The 20,001-nt window shown below is 39.8% G+C and overlaps 1 protein-coding gene across 1 annotated transcript in view; it reads right to left on the bottom strand.

Moving 5' to 3' along the window:
- TMEM117 (transmembrane protein 117) overlaps positions 1-20,001 on the bottom strand; it is a 223,597-nt gene that overhangs the window by 99,102 nt on the left and 104,494 nt on the right. The gene's annotated exons all lie outside the window — the stretch shown is intronic.

Here is a 20,001-nt window from a genome sequence, read left to right on the forward strand (position 1 = left end):
TAGAAAAAAAAGTCTAGAAGACTGCTCCTCTATCAGCAATGTATTTTATATTGAGATCAATGAAAATCATTGAAAACTGACATTCAAGTCATTCTTCCCAATACCCTGTTTGCTGAATTAGCATTATTGGTAATTACAGTTTAACTTCTTTCCCTAGAAAGACAATGGCCCTTAACACCAGCAAAGATGCTTCTCTCTCCTTCTCCCATAAAGTGCTTTTTCTTTTAAGTTGAGTAACTGCTCACCAGCAATAGAAAATTCAAAGCACTCTGCTTAAAGCACTGTGCTTTAAACAGTGCAGTGCTTGAGATGGACAGAATAACTTCCTCTGGAGTGTTTTTGAAAAAGGGCAGGAAGATTCAATTTCAGAAAATTTCTATCCATTTTAACAAGAGGTGTTAGCATCTGAAAGAAGAAGGGTGTAGGCTGTCGTAAACATTTATTCAGAGCAGATGGAACGGGCCTGAACTTTTACCATACTTCTCATATTATCACAACATCACACTTCAGGCCTGGGACTTCATCCTTATCTGTGATATAAGTGCTACTGAAGAATAATGCTGTCCAGGTTTTAAAAGCCTATCAGCTGCTGGAAGTAACTGGACTGTCTCTGAACCTTAAGGTAATAAGATGACCTGGCATGAATACAAATATATATAATTCACTCAAGGGATTACACTTCTGACATCATAAACTACAAGAACATTGCCTGAATGCTTTATGACAGCAGCAGAGCCCCAAGAGCAAAATCAACATTGCTCTCTGAAGTCATTCAGATTTTATATAGAATAGACTGTGAACTCTTCAACATTTGAAGTTCAAAAACTTTTAAAACACAATGAATAATTCAATTTTCCTCTCAGGTGACCTCAATGAAATGATGCTAGGAGCCGGATTCAGCGTTTATAAGTGCAATGAAACTGCAGCAGCAATAGTGCTACAGCCCAGAAGGAGTGGGAGCCCTCTTAAAACTTTTAAGGGGCTCCTCTTCATTCCCTGGTGTATGGACTTCAGTTACACATTCCTTTTTAAACCAATACAACTGTATCAGTTAGGGCATGATCATTCTCATGTATTCAAACCTCTTTTGGTAAGGGTGCAGTTGTATTAGTATAAATGTGTGTGTTGATTCGACCTTCTCTTTAAAAAAAAAGCTGAATTGTAACTTCAGCGGCACTTTTAACCCGTTGCTGCAATCAAAGCAGTTTTCTGACTTTATCAGTACTAGTGCTGACAGTCAGGACACTGCACAGTTGCAGACATGCTACAGCCACACAGAGAGCACAGCGGGTGCTTCCATGAAGGAGCCGTGCTGCTTTGCTGCCTTGTGATGTTATTTTTTAATTGTACACAAGCTAATGCTGTGAAGGGGGTACATTTTGCCTATGCTGCTACTATGCAGCAATTGTACACTTAATTCTGAAATGCATTACACTTTCAGTAATTAATCGTACTTCATGAATCACAGTATCCAATTCCACTTTGAGTTTTCTCTAACAAGTCTGCCTCACATCAGAGTGTTGCAGTCAATGTATTTCAGTCAACATCTGTGTATCATTACTAATAGCAGGTGTAAAGCCATAGTTTAGTTGCACATTTAGGACCACATTCACCAAGTCCCAGGTCATGCAACTCCGTACAAGACAACAGTTACAGCTAGGGTTAATTCAGCCCACTCCGGCTTCTGTAATTTCCTTTGCTAGTGTTATGAAATTACAGCCATTAGCACTGGCCAGTGCATTGCTACGGTCATGCCCTTGCTGTATTCCTGTCAACCGCCCAATTTCAGTTATTTTTATACAGTCTTGTGAGCTACTTTGATTAAAAACTCAATAAAAGATGTTCAATCATTAATCTTGTATTGACACATTTGTCAGAGAGGTCTCTCCTGGGCTGAAGAGGAGCACAGAGATGTCAGAGAATATGCATCAGTGCTGCACAGCAAGCACGGCCCTCAGTGCCAGTGAGAGCTGTAAGCTTGTACGTTGTCTCCTCTGAGCATCAAAACAAACTACATCATTGCAAGAGAGACAGCAACATGCACAGGGGTGCAGGACTTATTCCATTGCTCATGACATAAGGAATTTGTACAAGCAATTGTGCTGATTCGACCAGCAGAAATGTTGATAATTAATACAGCATAACCTTATCATTGTACAGCTTGCAAAAAGCACACAACTATCCAGTGAAAGACACTGTACTTTTTTACAGCATAGAGGTGTCAGAGAAAACAGAACACAGAAGGTAAAAGTACAATAGATGAAGTCATCATACATTAAGTGGACAGATTTTTAATTCCATGTGAAAGAACTGGAGTTCAGTGTGTACTGAGAGGCTGTTCAGTCTAAAAATACTGGGCAAAAAACTTGGAATGGACAAATGACAAAGGCAGACAGAAATCTGAAGGGTTTAAGATACCCCTTTCTGTGTGGGGTACAGAAAGCAGGATGGCAGGAAGGGAGACAGGCAGAACTTGAACTAAAAGATATTGGGGAACCACTAGGAATATCCCAGAATACTGACACTGAGGCAAAACAGTAGAAAAAGAAAGTCTTTTTTTGCAGCTGCTTTGAAATGAATGACAGGGGTTGAGTTCAGAAAAAGTAACCTAAAAGGAAAATGCTAATTTCTGAGGTAACAGACTATGATAGCAATATTCAATGGCTAGATTTCAAAGCCTTTAATACAAATCCCACATTACAACTAACTTCCCTGTCTTTCTCCTCTGGTAAAGTAACTGGAATTTTGTAATACTTGTTAGCAATTCAGGTTTCATTCTAGCAGCACAAGGCTTCACTCCACTGACTACAAAAGAAGCCTTCCAATAATCCAGCAGACCATCAGCAGTTAACCTTCAACATTAGATTGGCAGATCTTCAGCTCCCAAATATCCATGCCTTTTGAAAAAGGGAAAGAAGGTGTACAGTTGACCTGACAGAAAGCCAGAGGTATGCCCTCACAGAGGAATAATCAGCCAGTGTGAGCATCTCTTCCGAAGCCATTCCCAAATATCTGGCTTGGAGCATCATGTGAACGATGCAGGCCTTTCATGCTACCTCAACTCATTTAATAGCTCTTAGTCTCTAAGTAGCATTGGAAATAAGTTAAATGAATGTAAGTAGCAGGTAAGCAAAGCATTAATAACCAGTGTAGATGGTAAAGACCCAGTGTGGCTTTGGTCATGCTAATAAGATGATGCCTGGAAATCACTGCAGGACAGGAGATTTGCAAGGAATCAATGAGTTTATGATAACACCAGTAACATTTCTTCTTAACAGTCCTGCTAACTTCAAGGTAAAATTTAGAGTTCTAGAGGACACACACTCATGCTTCTTCCAATTACTGTCCACACAATCCTCAATTTCACACTGCTGTTGTATATGAATTCTTTATGCTTTATTTGCATTATAGTTTAATTTATTCACTGTTGCATGAGCCTCAGACTTTATGTGAAGTTCTTTTAATGTTCTATTGTCTGGAAAGCCTTACAATTCTGGAAGTATTCCTTTACTGTCCTTAATTCCTGAGGGATGTTTACCAGTAAACGTTATGCTTTAACTCAGCTAGTTTGTGGGACAATTTGTTGTATGTCTGTCCCCCATGTATCTAGGCACACAATATTAATACCTTGAATGTAAACATTTACACCTGAGTCACCTTACAATTCCTTTATTACCAGTTGAGAAAAATAAGTAGTTTTACAATGTGGTTCATTTGCATATTTTCAGATATAGTCCAGACAATCAGCTCAGATAACATCAAAATCTGTAGCTGTCCAAATGTAAATCACACCACTTTTTAGGACCAAACCACCATTTGGTCACACAAATCCTACCTTCATTTTCTGGGTCAAGTATTAATGCACAACACAGCTGTTCCCCACTTCCCACTTTTCCTATAGTGAAGACCATGTGGCAAATGGATGACTTGGGACTTTATTGTTAGATGATGTAAAGCCATACAGGTATAAAGTCTCTTCCTCATCTGCTGTGGATATTCTGGAGGCCTATGAGAGATATAAAGAAGTGTATGCAAAATATGAAAGTATGTGACTGCCTAATGCAACACTGAAGCATCGTAACTCAAGTGTACCTTGTACTACTATTGGATTTTTGCCAGTGATACACTCATTGATGTAATCCTACCTATGTGATTTGTCCTCATCCTGATAAAGGTTCTCCCAGCACCCTGTCCATTATGAAGTAAGTTATGTTGCTTAATAGCTCTATTTAGGTTCTTTCTTTGCTATAAAATTGGGGTGTTGAGTGGTAAAACTAATTTTTGGGGCATCATGTCATGAGCCAAAAAGGTAAGCAAAGATCTGCCTAATACCAAGTTAAAAGAATCATAGAATCACCTGGGTTGGCAGACACCCAGGTTCTCACCACCTCCCTGAACAGCCTTTTCCAATGGCTGACAACCCTTCTAGTGAAGAAATTCCTCCTGATATCTAACTAAATCTCACAGATTCACAGAATTCACAGAACTGTAGGGATTGGAAGGGACCTCCAAAGATCATCAAGCCAAATAGAGAACTGCAATATGCAGCCCGATTCTCCACAATCAGACATCAGTACACACTCTATCACTTTAGTAGAGCTACACAAGCATAAAAGGAACACAAAGCAGAAAAGAAGACAGGCCTGAGGTCTCCAGAAACAGTCACAGAACAAACCTTCATAGAAAAGAATTATTCTGTGGTTCATACACAGCTGAAGCCAGGAGAAAGGGAAACATAGTCCAGGGTATCCACCACTTAGAAGCATCCCTTCACCTACATACAGGTGAGGAGAAACCGTATAAAATACTTTAAACACTAACTAGAACAAAAACCCAGAGCATCTCCTAACCTTTATATATCCCCAGTGCACATTCATTCCATTTCAATTTTCCATAAAGTAACTATTCAGATACCTTTTAGAACAATTGGAATGCTGCCCTCAATGGAAATAGAACAATTCCATATAAAGACTGGAGGAAAACAGCGATGGGACAAAGACAAAGCTGAGAGCAGCATCTTGTTTTGGCTCCATCACCAATTCCCAGACAAAGCAAGATAGAAGGACTGAGATTCCGCTGCCCCAAAATAAATCTTTTCATCCCCATTCACACTAACATAAAGGTCAGTGTAACTTTATTGGAAGCTGTGGGTAACGCCTGACTAATTTGGCCTCAAAAAGCTTAATCTCTTCCCTTCTCCTTTGCTTCAGCTTTCTATTGTAAAACAGGGGGATATTAGCATACCTATCTCCAAGAGTTGCTATAAAGATCAATCCCTAATGTCTGCAAAATGCAAAACCTTTTTTATTACTGCCAGTGTAGGAGGCAGTGATTTCTTTTGTGATTTGGGGAAGCGTAGTACTGTAAGAAATTACAAAAATAGCTTTTTAATGGAGGTTTTAAAGGTACTTACAAAAGTTTAAGTGAAACTCGACAATCTTTCTACCCATTTTAAAAAGTACTTCAAGTTCCCATTTCAAGTAATGTAAAATAACAATAAAAAGAGACCAAGACAAGATTAGACTCATCTTACCGAGTGCCTTTTATTAAAGAACATCTCATAATGAATTTTAATTCATATCCATTGAAACTTTTTATTTTAATATCTCAGTTTTTAAGAAGCAATTGTGTATTTTAAGTCTGCTGCTGTCAGCAGAATTGCACCGAAGTCAGAATTAGATTTTGACAACAAAGAGCTTTTGGAAGCCAACCTTTCTGATTTCTTTCTGTAGAAACTGTGTTTGAACATGTTGAATTTTCAGTGTTTCTTGAACACAATCACAAGCATGCCTATCAAAAAAACTGACCTTCTGGCTAGAGTATCTTAAGTCAGAGTTTGACAGTTGCTAAAATTTCTAGATTTTAAACTCAGCTTTACTGTCATCTACACATACAGGGTGGAGTTAGTGATTTCACTTACAAGTCAGAAAACTTCACTCAAATTGATGCAGGATTCCTAGTAGGGTGGGTAAAAAGAAGACCTGTTAAATCATGTTACAGTAAATTCATCTATTATGCAGTACCACACAGGAAAATTAATTCTGCACTGTATATACATAATCACTTGCTTAATTGCTCTTCTGATATATTGTATTGATCTTCAGAATGTGTAGTTGTCTTGACCTGTGACAACGTAGGATACCATTTTTAAGGTACTGTAGCTGTTGTGAGAATAACTTTATATTTTTTGGCATAGTTCAACACAAAATGAATAGTATTCTGGTAACCTGGGCATTTAAACCATTTCTTTCCGGCCACAGTCTAAATATAATTTCTCTACAAAATAGCATCAGAGATGAATAGGAATTTATCATTGATTTCAATTATGATGATTACTCTCCAGGGAATACGAAATGAAAACCATAATAAAGAGAAAACACAAAAGTCTACACAGAAGGAAACAGACACCAGATGTAAATGCAGCTTCTTCCAACCCTGAAATAACGTTTCTCAGCTGAACATCCATCCCTCAAAATCATGCAGTTTAAGAATAACAGTAGTCCCTTTCCTAGTTCACCAGTTTCAACCGTGTGCCTCCCTTGTAGAGAAGTACAGGTTTTATATCTCATTTTGTTAGGCAAGACCGCTGTGATATGCTTTTTTGTAATAAAAGATCCTACTTTCCTCTTTTCCCTTTACAGAGTTTCTAATAGTTCATTCTACAGACCCTGAAGGAATTCAGAATTAAAGAAATACTTTGCTGTGTACCACTGCCATCTGCTGCTAATCTCTCCCTGTGGATACAAAAGGTCTTATTTCACCACGTATTTAATCCACTAAAGATCGTCAGCTGAATTTGCATGGTCAGTTCAACATTTCTTTTATAATACCTATCAAACAGCCTCTTTACCATTTTGTTATAGAGCTTCTCATTGCACATCTTGGCAGATTTATTGAGGCAACGGATTCAGTTTTGGTTCCAGCAAGAAAATTATTTTCTTTTACTGGTGAGGGAAAAAGGTTTGTTCTTGTAGTCTCATAAAAACCCAGACTGTTCCAGAGAGGAAGTGTCCATCTTAGAGACTCCAACAGTTTACACATTTGCCATCTGTACTCAAAGATCTTCAGTAAGAAGAACATGTTATTTCTAGAGTCCCACTTCTGCAGCACTTCTAACACCCACTCGTTCACACCATTTCTAAGGACTACATCATCAGAACTGCTGCATAGTTACTTTAATTTATATGGTACTCCGACTTGAGTTTTTAAATACATGTAACCAGGATATATCAAGTTCTGCTGTATAAATACTGTCAAGAAGCAAATACAGTTCTACATGAAAAAGAGCAGAGGATGGTATGATGAGGAGGAAAAGAAAATACAAGACCCCAGGTCTCACTGATTTCTAACTGTATGGCTAATTGAAGCTACAAAAATAAAATCATTTGGATATGATTTAAGTTGAAGAACAGCATATCCTCTCCCTTACCCCTTGTCTTCTGAAAAAGATGGAGCCATACCTTTCACCTACAACTTTCAGAAGAACACAATAGCTCCCATTAATATTTGACGTGATCCTTCATGCAGTTTTAAAGCATCTTAGCACATTGGAGATCTCAGAGCAGATCTCATCTAGAATTCAAAGAAACCTTATTGTCAGAATAAAATACACAGATAAGTCTCAGATAAAAAGGCAGCAAGCATTAGGCCTCAGTTTCATGTTCATTGCAGTGAGAAGATGGTCACCTTAACTCACAAGCATACCATTGCGTAGGCAGATAGTTCTCAGCTTGACAGTGCACAGCCGTCTGGAATAGTCCAGGCCCTCATGTCCTACACACAGGCATCACATGGGAAAAGCAGTCACAGAACCATCACTAGCTTTTTTAATGAGTGAGGCATACTGTGCCCACACAGGCTCCCTGGGCAAGGTGCTGCAGATATTTTGACTTTTGCAGAATTCTCATCTGCCTAATGAATAAAGTTTTTGCATTATTTATTTTTTAAGGGTTTTGGGGGTTACAAGACAGCACTATGACAATTAGATAAGAAATAGGCTTTCCGTGGTTGAATAGTAAAGTCAGCTGCAATCCCTTAACAAACACAGACTCTTATGCACTAAGAGTTGTCCCAGAACTCCTCACATGAGGAAAATCCCCCAATAAATGCCATCAAAAAAGAAAAGAGATTTCACTTTTCCAATCAGACAGAGTTCTAAATCCTCAGGAGGAAGGCAGAGTGTGTCATGGCATTCAACACAAAACATGCAGCATCTAAACAGTAAACATCTATTTCACTGCCCTGCATCATCTGAGCCTCCTCCATTCTATCTGTGCTTCACTTCACCCCAGTGAGAAACAGATACACCTTGTTCCTACTCAATTTAATTTTTGTCTCTGTCCTTTCCCAGGAGGAAACCATTTCCTTGCCTTGATCATGAAAAGTTTGGCTAGGCAGCTGGAGCAAACAAGCTCTGCCTTAGTCCCCACTGAGAGTAACTGGGGCTCTAGTTGTTGACGGCTTCATGGAAAATGTACCTCTCCATCCTCTTTTACTTCCTGCCTGCTTCACTCTCCCAGAGACTCTATGAGGGTACTGCATAAACTTTCACTGTGAGCATCTCACACTTACCACTGCAAGACAGAGGCCAGTAGATAAAATGAATGAGTGGTGTTCTTCAATACTGAATTCCTGAAGCCATCTGAATGGTGCTTGGATTTTTAAACCTACACCCAGAATTACTGGAGAACAGTGTGCATACATATAACAAGTATATGGTGTTGTCTATGAACTCAGGCTAATTAGAAAACTAATGCTTAAAATGTATCTTTTCCTCTTTTCCAGCAGCAAGGAAACTAATAGAAAATTATTTCCATTTCTGTGGGTAACTACAATACTCCCTATTTCCTATCATTTCTGGCCAGTGCTCCATGAAACAATCTTGTTGGACTAAGTGTTGATTTTACCTAAAAAAATGAAGCTTTTAAAGAGAAAAAAAAATGGTTAATAACCATCCATGTGACTCTTCAAAACATTCAGTCATATGTGAACTTCTACTGTTGCTACCTGAGCATGGCAGCACAAAACAGCAGATACTTCTGTAGGGCCACACTGCTGTTCACTACAGCTCCATTGATTTTCTCTTTCCCTGTAGGACACCAAAGATAGCTATTGTTTAAATAACATCTGCATTATCTGCAAATGCTACATGAAACAGTTTAGGCAAGGTAAGAATAGTCATGGAAAATCAACACAAGGCATATGCATCTTAAAGAATTGCAGCTACCAGAAAATCTCTTTTTACCCTCAGCTCTTGGACTGTGGTTGAGGCTGGGTGGTAAAATAGCACATACAGAAACAGTGAGACTACCCAATTAATAACCACATTATTATAGGCACCTGTATATGGCATACAGCTTTATGAAAGAATAATGAGAGCTCTTCATGGTCACCTGGCCAATGCTAGAAGCAAATAGAACTGCCAGCTGGAATGTAGCTAGAGCTGTAATTGAAGTGTTTTGGAATGACAGAAAGAAGCTCCACAGCAATCTTGTAAGAGGCAGCTTGCCGTTACCATGGCCAGTCTCAGCAAGAAGGATCTAATTTTTGAGATTTGTCAACTCTTCAAAAACATTGTGAGAATTTCTGGCATTGTCAACTTGACAAAGCAGAGACATCCATCTTTGATGGTTCAGACCAAAAATATGAGATGAAGGGAGAAATAAAAAGTACATTAATTTATTTGACTGTGGTAGAAGTTGGAAACTGAAAGTAAAAATAATTTAAAATTGTTTTATTGAGGTATCATACCCAGCAAGAATAACTCTCCTGCAGAAAAGAAACATCCATGTATACTGCTATCACATATACTTTGCTAAAGAAGTATCCAAGAAAGATACTTCCATCAAAAGTTGCAGCAGGGAACAAGTCACAAGGCTGAAACACTTCAGTACCCAGCTCAAGTCACACTTCAGACTTGATCCTTCCAATGGAGAGCATTTTAATTGATTCCACCGCAAAAGTATGTACATTAGGGTAGAAGAAACTCATTGCTCACCCACTAAAGACTTGAAATTACTATCAGGTGAACCTTGAGATGAGAATCTGGGCAGCTTTTCTGATAATTGACAGAATCTTTCAAGCCAACATGAAACAAACAGCTCTGTTCTTGTGGTAAGCCCATTCATCATCAACCACACTGCCAGGTCTAGCAGTAGAGCATCTGACTAGTTTTTTGGGATGGGGATCCAGACAGTGCAGAAGTATGTGCACAAGGTCACAAAAACGTGTGCATGAGTTCACATTCCTTCAAAAAAATTAGTGGGGGAAATTTCCCACCTATTCAAAGGAACTCTCATAGAAAGCTGTCAGTGCCTGCTTTGGAGAAACTCTAGGATAAATCTTGGGGTCCAAATTTGGGGCTTCCAATTCCTACACTTGAGCTCTGAAGTAGAGCTGGCTGTGGCCTTCTTCTGAAGAAAGTCCTGAGGCTTTTACTGCTAGACATACCAAATGCACGTTTTAAAGCCCAGAAATGGTTATCAACAAAGATACCTGCTGTGACTATGAGTTGAAGGAACTAACCATCTGGGAAACAGACAGGCAACACCTCTGGCAATGCCTGGTCAGAATTAAAATGACAAGGTAACAGGGGAATATAAAAAAAGATCAAGCTTGAAAAGGCAGATAATTATAATCTAGAGCATATGAACAGATGGCTACACCATCAATCAATGAATAAATAATAGTGCAATCTGACTTGATGGGATGATTGGATGAACTCAGATGACACTAGGCACACTCCACCTTATATAACAAAGTGCCAGCCCAGCAGGATGTGGGCACATTCATGCCCTACAAAACAGAAAATACAAAATTAGCAGGTCTTGAATGAATGGGTGTATGAACAGCCATTGTGTCAATGAATTTACATGTGGGTCATCACTTGGAGATAAAACTGCTAGTTACAGAATGGCTCTGCAACTGAACTGGTCCTTAAGATAGGGAAAGAAAAACAAAACTGGGAATACAGGGGCAACTGGCATTGTCCCTGCTTCCCTGAATGGAAAGAAACATGTTGCCACCACTGGTGTTAATCGTTCCTGTGCAGTCCTGGCAAGTGAGTTTAGTTACATGTGTCATCTGCGTTGCTCCTTCCACTTCATGCTTCATCGTCTCATTTCATTTCCACTACTGAAGTACAGCAGAGTTGTTAGCTATACAGTATTTCAGATGCCACTGCAAATTCAATTACAGTTTTATTTTGTCATTTGATATGTCAGTCGAATAGAAACAATCAAGAAGACTGACACTGATCATAATCGAAAATGACATGCCCAATCCTTGACAGAGGCGTGAGTTAGAAAAGGTGTCAGTCATTCAAGACTCCTGACTCTCCAAAATACCTAGAACATGCATCAAAATGGTGGATTCTTCACTGTTTGCAAATAAAAGAGTATACTATGTGTTGCTGAATGGAATTTCCTGGACAGAGTTACTTTTTAAGACTCATAAATTCAAGAATGAAAATTTGTGCCTACGACAAAAAGTTACACACAAAATCCTAGAAACTATTATTTTTAATGACCATGTTCAGTTTACTTTCAGCATAATTTTATACTGGTATCCTTTCCTGTGCTAAAGAAGATTTAAGTTTTTAGTCGCATTAATATTTTATTTTCTATATCTATCTCAGAAAAATAATGTCAGATCTTCTGCTTCTGAACCAGGCAGTGTGGTTGATTCTCACCAGGCACTGAAGTGCTGAAGTGCATCCAAAGGACAACAAAGCTAGTGACCGGTCTAGAGCACAAGTCTTATGGGGGGCAGCTGAGGGAACTAGGGTTGTTTAGTCTGGAAAAAAGGAGGGTGAGAACTTTCAGCTCTCTAGAGCTCTCTGAAAGGAGACTGTTGGTCAGGTGACTGTTGAACAGGTGATTGCTGGTCTCTTCTTCCAAGTAGCAGGCAATAGGAAACAGACTCAAGTTGCACCAGGGGAGGTGTGGATTGGATACTAGGAACAATTTCTTCACCAGAAAGGCTGTCAAGCACTGGAACAGGCTGTCCTTGGAGGTGGTTGAGTCACCATCCCTGGAGGTATTTAAAAGACATGTAGGTGTGGTGCTTAAGGACATGGTTTAGTGGTGACCTTGGCAGTGTTAGGTTTATGGTTAGGCTTGATGATCTTAGAGGTCTTTTCCAAGCTAAACAATCAAGTGCTTGTATTCACACTGCAACAGTTTAACGTGTCCGCTATTTTCACCAACATGCCAATACCTGCAGAATCGAAGTAGCTTACTGTGAACACACCCTAAGAACACATACACCTTATGAGATGAAATAAAATTAGAGAGGTAAATCAACCCAATTTCTGCACAGTGCCAATGCATCCATCATTCCTCTAGGATGTTGACATAGATAGTTATATCTCAGAGAAAATGAGAAGAATAATAATCTTCTCTCTTAATGGACACAATCATTCCACAGCTTGTTTTTCTATTCTACAAATAAATGTCATTTTTCAGGATCGCAACGGCAACACTCAAAAGTAAATATCTCCAAATACTCTTAAAACTCTTCCTAATAGCAAAAATGTTTTAATGGCAGTAAGTAAACATCTATTCTTATTACAACAATTAATAAAGATGAAAGCAGACAGAGCATAATCTGCAGATAGCAGGTATCTACCAGATGATGACATCAAGTGATGGGCTTATATAAAGTGTAATGCATATGCTACATTGCTTCACCCTACACTGTACAGTATATTAGACCATTAAGCTTGAAATTTATAGACAAAGATCACACCAGCATTTACAAGGTCAAAATGAAACTAAGCAATTGCACATTTGGGGCAGTTGAACACTTCTAGCTCACATTACAGCAATTAAATTGAGTCCATTGTCTCTACAGTAGAGAAGGAAAAAAAGAAAGAAAAAAAAATGGTGTTTCTCAGCAAGGTCAGGAGGGGCCCAGATTCAAAGAATGCCATCAGCTGTCACAGGTTCCTGTGCCCAAAATTATGATGCAAATATTACACTTAACTATGAAAATAACAGTAACTTGTTAAGACGCTTACTGTTCAGATCCATGGACTATGTAAGTTTTCAGGAAAGAGGTGTTATGTATCTATGGTTAATGTTCTCTGAAACATGTAATCCATGCCCATAAAGGTATTACCATAAGCAGGGAAGTTTCTGTCCACAGGATAACATTAACAACCAGGTCCAGGTTCTGCTGACCCCTCTGCTATGTGGAAAACCAGGCAAAACAAAGTATTTCCACCCTCACTTTTGCTCACCTATAAAATAAATCCCGGGCCATAAGACTGAGGTATTGAAGGAAAAAGAGAAAATTAATTAAAATGAGGTAAAATGAACATGCAAAGTTTAACTGCTGTCTTTCACTGATAAACCACATGAAGATGGCTCCAAACTGTTCCACACGTTCACAGCTCCTGAGCTGGGACTTTTTGTCTTTCATGTGAACAGCACTTTCAGGGCCATCCAACACTCTCTGAATACCTCTTTAATGGCAGCAGGAAACAGAGGCTGTGAAAGGAGTGCTAAGTGACTGAGTCTGTAAATATCAGGAATGGGGATATTTCAGGACAGGATTACTGAATGAGGTCAAAAAAGCACATGGATAAAGGAGATGTAGTTGAAATAGCCTAACCTGAATTTTCTAAAAGGCTTTTGAAAAATCCCTCATCAAAGGCTTCTATGGAAACCCAACAGTCAGAGCTTTAGGGAAGGTCTTTATATTGATAAATAACTGGTTGAAAGACAGGGAACAGAAGGTAAGTAGGTTAGTCAGACAGCTCTTGCAATGGAGGGAGGTCATTAGAGGAGTTCCACAAGGATTTGTGCAGGGTATGCAGTCGTTCATCATATTCCTAAGCAACCTGGTAAAATGGGTGAGCAGTGAGGTGAGAAGGCTTTATAATGATATTAAGTTATGCACAGTAATAAGGATGATGGCTTGCTGACTGTGAAGAATTGAGAAAGGTTCTTATAGAAGTATGTCCCTGGGGAATGAAATGGCAAAAGAAATTCTTTGCAGATGAATACAAAGTGGTGCACAGAGGGCAAAACAATTCTAGGATCATTTATGAAACAATTGGCCCTCAGCTGACCGTTATACCTCAGGAGGGAGATTTTGAAGTTAGGATAATACAGTACCATAAAAATATTCTCTTAGTGCCCCATATTGTCAACACCTCCCTGCCACAGATGTTAAGAACTATTAGGAAAGGAACAGAGAACCAGGGGACATTGCTGTATGACTGTAAACCCCATAGGTCATTCACACGTTGAATAGTGTAGGCAGTTGTGATCTCCCTATGAAGAAGGACATAGCAAAACTGGAGAAACTGCAAAGAATGGCAATAAAGATAATCAAATATATGGAACAGCTTGTGTATAAAGAACAACTTCCTAGGCTAGAGATCATCTGCCTGAAGGAGGGATAAATTAGAGGAACTATGATATATATCTACAAAATCATAAATATCAGGGAGAAAGCGTACAAGGATGAAGTGTTTGCTGTCTCTTCAGTAAAGAAGTAGAGACATCAACGTCATGGGCAAAACAGACTCAACACAGAATAAAGGAAAGAAAACTCTCTAATTTATTACACTGCACTGCACACCCAGTGACACCAGAGTCAGATAATGGGAAGTGTGACCAGATCTTAAAGCACCTTCCCTCACCCCTCTCTTCTTAGCAGACTTCACTTTAGTCATGATATTGCTCCCTTCTTTCCCCACATTGTGGCATGGGGAGGGGCAGGGGGAATGGGGATTTTGGTCAGTTCCTCATGAGTTGTTTTCTTTCTTAGCTGGGGGGGCATTCCTCATGCTTCAGCATCGTTAGGTCCCACCCATGGGAGACAGTCCTCCATGAACATCTCTAATGTGAGTCCTTTCCAATGGGGCTTCAGCTCTACACAGCTGCCCCAGTGTAGGTAACTGCTATGGCAGGCAGTGATAAATCACTGAATGTCTCTCAGTCTCTCAACCCCAGACTGCTCCAGCCTGGTCCCCCATGGAATCATAAGCCACCATAACCCCCCACTCAGCAAACCTGCTCTGGCATGGGTCTCTCTCTCTCTCTCTCATCTCTGTGTCTCTCTCTCTCTCCACTGGCTGCGAGTGCTGGCAGAGACTTGCTCCAATACGGGCCACAGTATCTTCTGCATGTCTCCACCTGCTCCAGTGCAGGACCTCTCCACAGGCTGCAGCTGGGGTCTTCTCCTCTTCCATGGGCTGTGGGGGGGATACCCACTCCACCATGGTCTTCTCCACAGGTTGCAGGGGAATCTTTCTCTCCGGCATTTGGGGCACCTCATCCCCCGACTCGTCACTGACCTCGGTGCCTGCACAGTTTCTTACATCTTCTCACTCCCTTCTCTGGTGGCAAAAAGTGTCCACTCACATTTTTTTTTCTTCTTAAATGTGATTCCCAGAGCAGAGGCGCTGTGACCATTGCTGATGGGCTCGACTTTGGTCAGCAACGACTCTGGCCTTGAGTCGTCTGGTGTTTACTTTGTGCGGCCTGCAGAGAGCTTCTGGCTGCTTCTTGCAGAAGCCACCCCTGAAGCGCCCCAGAACCCAGCCATGCAAAACTACAACATCATCCATCAGGAATTATTACATACACAAAACTCTGTGTAGATGGAGAGACTATTAAAGGATACTACCATGTGTGCCTCCTGGTAGTCTGCTGCTCATAGTGACAGTCTGAGGCACAATACTAGTTTCTTCTGACCAGGTACAACTGTTATGTTCCTACAGATGTAGCCTGAGTTCCAACATGGTATGTATGACAGAAAGTTCTTGTTTAGGTGTCTATAGATTTACTGTGTGCTTGCATGGTACTCACCTGTCAGCTACTGGTGTCATTATCATCAAGAACCACGTGGACAGCCTTCTTATCATGTTCTTTATGAACGAGCCACAGGCCTCTCTACTAGCTACACTGTGACCATCCATGTGAGACTTGCTAGTCTTATAAAATGGGAAAATACAGAAGCCTCTTTTACCAGAGGATGAAGCTAAAAAATGCTTAATAGAGAAATGTGAATGAAAAGAACAGAACGAAATCTATTTCTTTCACAACTAGCAAAGCCAGTACACAATATGGTATGAATTTGTCCTCTGGACTTACAAGACTGAAAACCTGGTCCATTTGGCCAGATAAGTACATTTCCTGGAGTTTTTTTCAGCAAGAACTGAAAATCTCAGAGAACAGAAAATCCTTCTTGCAGAAGAAAATATAAGCTTTATCAAGAAGAACAGCATTCCACCACAAGTTTTATTTCATGATGTGTAGGCATGATCACCTAATGATGTGATTCTTTTGCCTAAGAAACTTCACAGAAGCTCAGGCAATATGTATATATGGGGTCATTATCTAGTTGCCCTATGAGGAACAGTAGGTGTGGACTCATCACTCCCTAATAACATTTTGAAATCCCATTACTATGTCCTGACAACAAATCTTAGGAAGAAGCTCTGTGCCTCCATATCCGTCTAAGCGGATAGAATGTTTCAATGTCAGGCCTGGATAATGAGTCAGTGGAACAAGTGGTGACCTATCACCCTTCCCTTCAGTCTACGGTGTAATGCTTCCTAACTTCCCACTTCCCTCTGTTAAGATGATGAAAGACAGAAATGGTTCTGCAAGTCTTCATGGTTCCAAGCAAGTGGAGAGTCAAATTGAAATCATGTGAAGGTGCTAGAAAGAACAGTCAGGAATTGTGACAATGATTCAGCTTACACTCTAAGAAATCATGCCAAGTACTGTGCTTAAAGCACAGTGCTGAGAGAAGTCTTGGCTTCTCCTTGTTAAAAAGCACATGCTGGTACAGACTTGGTAAATACTAGTTTGATGAATAATAAACCAAATCAACCCTTCAGTTTATCATTGCTTCTGGTGATGTGAACCAGCAGTTCTGAGTTCACTCTAGCAATTAATGAGAGAAAAAGGAATCTCAAGCTACCTTTCAGAAGGAAGGTGGATGAAATAGGATCCATGGTCAGGAGGACCAGCCTGGTACATTCATAGAGATTGGCAGCAGCCTCTGACTTCAGCTTCTGATAATCCTAGCAAGCAAGGTCTAAGGAAGATGTAAAAAATTTCTACTGCTTGGACTCTTTCACATCAATGTAGGGCTTGTAGGCAGGGATATGTCTTTAATGTAAACAGTAATAGCAGTTGGTAAGCAAATATCTTTATGTGCTACAAGTATCATTTATAGCCCAGGGCCAATATTTAGTCTTCAGAGAGCCTGAAGAGCCATCACACTAAGTGGAAAACAACAGTTTTGACAGTCTAAAAGCCACCAGTGCCTGCAAAAAAGGAGGAAAGCAGGCTCTTCTGCATCACCAGGAGGCTGTGAAGAAATGAAGAGGCTGTGGTAGTAATCCACCCACTATGTAAATGTTCAGCGCCATCACATCTGCAGGTATACTCTGAGCATGCCTTACCACACGTGCTCAGGGCTGCCTCCCTCACAGAAACACAGCTACAGCATGTTGCTCATTTAGAGAGGGTCGAGAGGTCATCTGACTAAACATCAGAGATTCTGCTCTGGAACCAGCTCCTTCCTCAGCCTGCTCACATTCTCCCATAAGGTGGCCATAATTGCTAGTTTATAGGTTTGTCTGGGTGGAATCCAACCTTTTTTTTTCCCAAAGCTATCCTACTGTGCCAAATCCTGTGGTGTCTGCCTCAAAAGTACTCTCCATGAGAACAGAATGCACATTTTATGGACCAGGAGGGCATGTCAAAGGAGGTGCACAGTATACTTCCCTGGCTTCAAAGAGGAAAAAATGCAGAGAGGAGGTTAGTGCACTGAACCTATTCCCCTCTTCACAGACTTATTTAGAACATCTAACAGTTACCACAGACTCCAGCAAAGATTATTATTAGTAGCAGAAGTTCCTGTCCACAGGTACAAAGGAGAAGCTCCTGTGTACCCTCAGCATGGACCCATTCTCATGACACACAATGGAAAGAATTGAATGGAACTGAGTCAGATCCTGTCACCCAACTAGTCAGTGAGTTACAAAGTGTTGAGTGGGAAGGCTCCCTTCTGCCTTCTAAAACCAAAACAAACAGAAATCCAAAACATATTTTCCCATTTCAATCACTTTCCTGAACTAAAAAAACCTCTCCTTGCTGTACTAGGGCAATATTATTGTTTATTGATTACTCATTTTTAAAATGGAAACCCATCTGTTCTGCTTTATTCCTGCTTATTTCCAAAGTTTCCAATTAAATAGGGAATCACAGAATTACAGAATGTTAGAGGATGGAAGAGACCTCGAAATATCATCTAGTCCAACTCCCCTGCCAGAGCAGGAACTAAGATCTTAATTCTAGGTGAAATACACTGAAATGAAGGTTACATTACACCTGCCTTTTCATCCCCTCCTTTGTAGTATAAGGATGGATGGCTTCCTTACAGAAACTTCTTAAATAGTAGAAGTAGTAAATTTGTATCAGGCACTGATACAAATGGGAAGATGTGCAAAGGTTCCTTTATAGGTTTGTTTTTTTCTTTCACGTTTCCAAACAGGGTAGGGGAACCTCATAAAATGTAATAATCCCACAGAAGACTCATGTTGCTCCTCAATTCCACACTGGGCTTGACACGGAGAAAGTCAAGCAACTTCAAATATTATAAACAGCGCAATTATTTATGTTCATATGGAATAAGATTGCTAAAGTTAGGCTATGTGGAAGGTTTACATCAATGTATATGTTCATATACCAATGTACATGTCCACTCTTCTCTGTTAGTAATATCTCTCTGACATTGTGGCTTTCTTTGATGTTCCTGAGCTTAACTGCCCTTAAACGCTGTAATTTCCATTGACTGATTCATACCTAGAGGTTTGCATTGCAAAACTGTTCTCTTTTGCTCTGAAGATCTAAACACCAACCAACACCCTTCTTAATTCTCTTTGTGAAATCAAATATGGGATCTGCTATGCCACAGTCTAATTGTGACTCCATTGCTGAAAAGACCTGTGAGGGCTTTAAGTACAGAGAAGATCAAGATTCTCATGCCTTTTGAATCCAGCCATTTCCATGCTTTGTATATTTCTGCATGTAACAGATCTTTTTCAAGGAAATGAGAAAATAGGAACTGAAAAATTGATTTTTTTTTAAGGAATGAACCTAATGTAGTCCAATCTGTATGTAATCTACCACTGGAGCTCTAAGTCACACGTGTATGATGAACACGACACTTCTCAATTTAGCTTAGCTTATACATCATCATCTTTCCTTCCACAGTGGGATAAAGCTATGGAAGCCCATTAAAAAAAAGGATGAAGCTAAAGGTATTCAGAAGTAGCCATGAATTTTATTACTGATTCACAAGAAATCCACATTAAGTGTCAACATCGTTCAATGCACCAATTCTGCAGCGTCCTTACTGTAACATGTGTACAGATGATTTGCTCTGTACTCACTTTTCATGGCCACCATTTCACGGAGCATAATTTGTCTCGGACAAATCACTGACACATACTGAACAATACACTGAAAAAAAATCCTTGATGCTTTATTTTTTTTCCTCCTATCTGTTGTACAGTATGTTCCAAATATGTGGAGGATAGAAGACAAATTGACAGAAACTTGGATGACCCTTCTAAAACTACTCCTACAGTTTTATAGACTACAGTCTTAGCATCTTACAGTCAATCCTGCTTGAAACTACTCCTATAGCATTTTCTCCTAATACATAACACAGTCCTAAAATTCATTGACCTTGGCTTGTTTCTTTCCTTATGCCAAAGATTACTGCAGTCACTAGCTACATACAGTGCTGAGACCTTTTCCATCCATTTTTGTGTGTTATGTAAAAAAACATCACCAGGCAGTGTTCCCTGTGCTAATGAATCCCTCTAAAATTATGTTGATTATTTAGAGTAAACAAACAGAGGTATCAGTGAATCATTAGGAGAGAAAGAAAAAGTTTAATTAAAACGTATTCTGCAAGCTCAAAAATCAGTTTTCCCAAATTTAAATGAACGTTGTTCACACTTCA

The sequence above is a fragment of the Gallinula chloropus genome (assembly GCF_964237585.1).
Source record: "Gallinula chloropus genome assembly, chromosome: 1".
In the NCBI taxonomy this organism is placed as follows: domain Eukaryota; kingdom Metazoa; phylum Chordata; class Aves; order Gruiformes; family Rallidae; genus Gallinula; species Gallinula chloropus.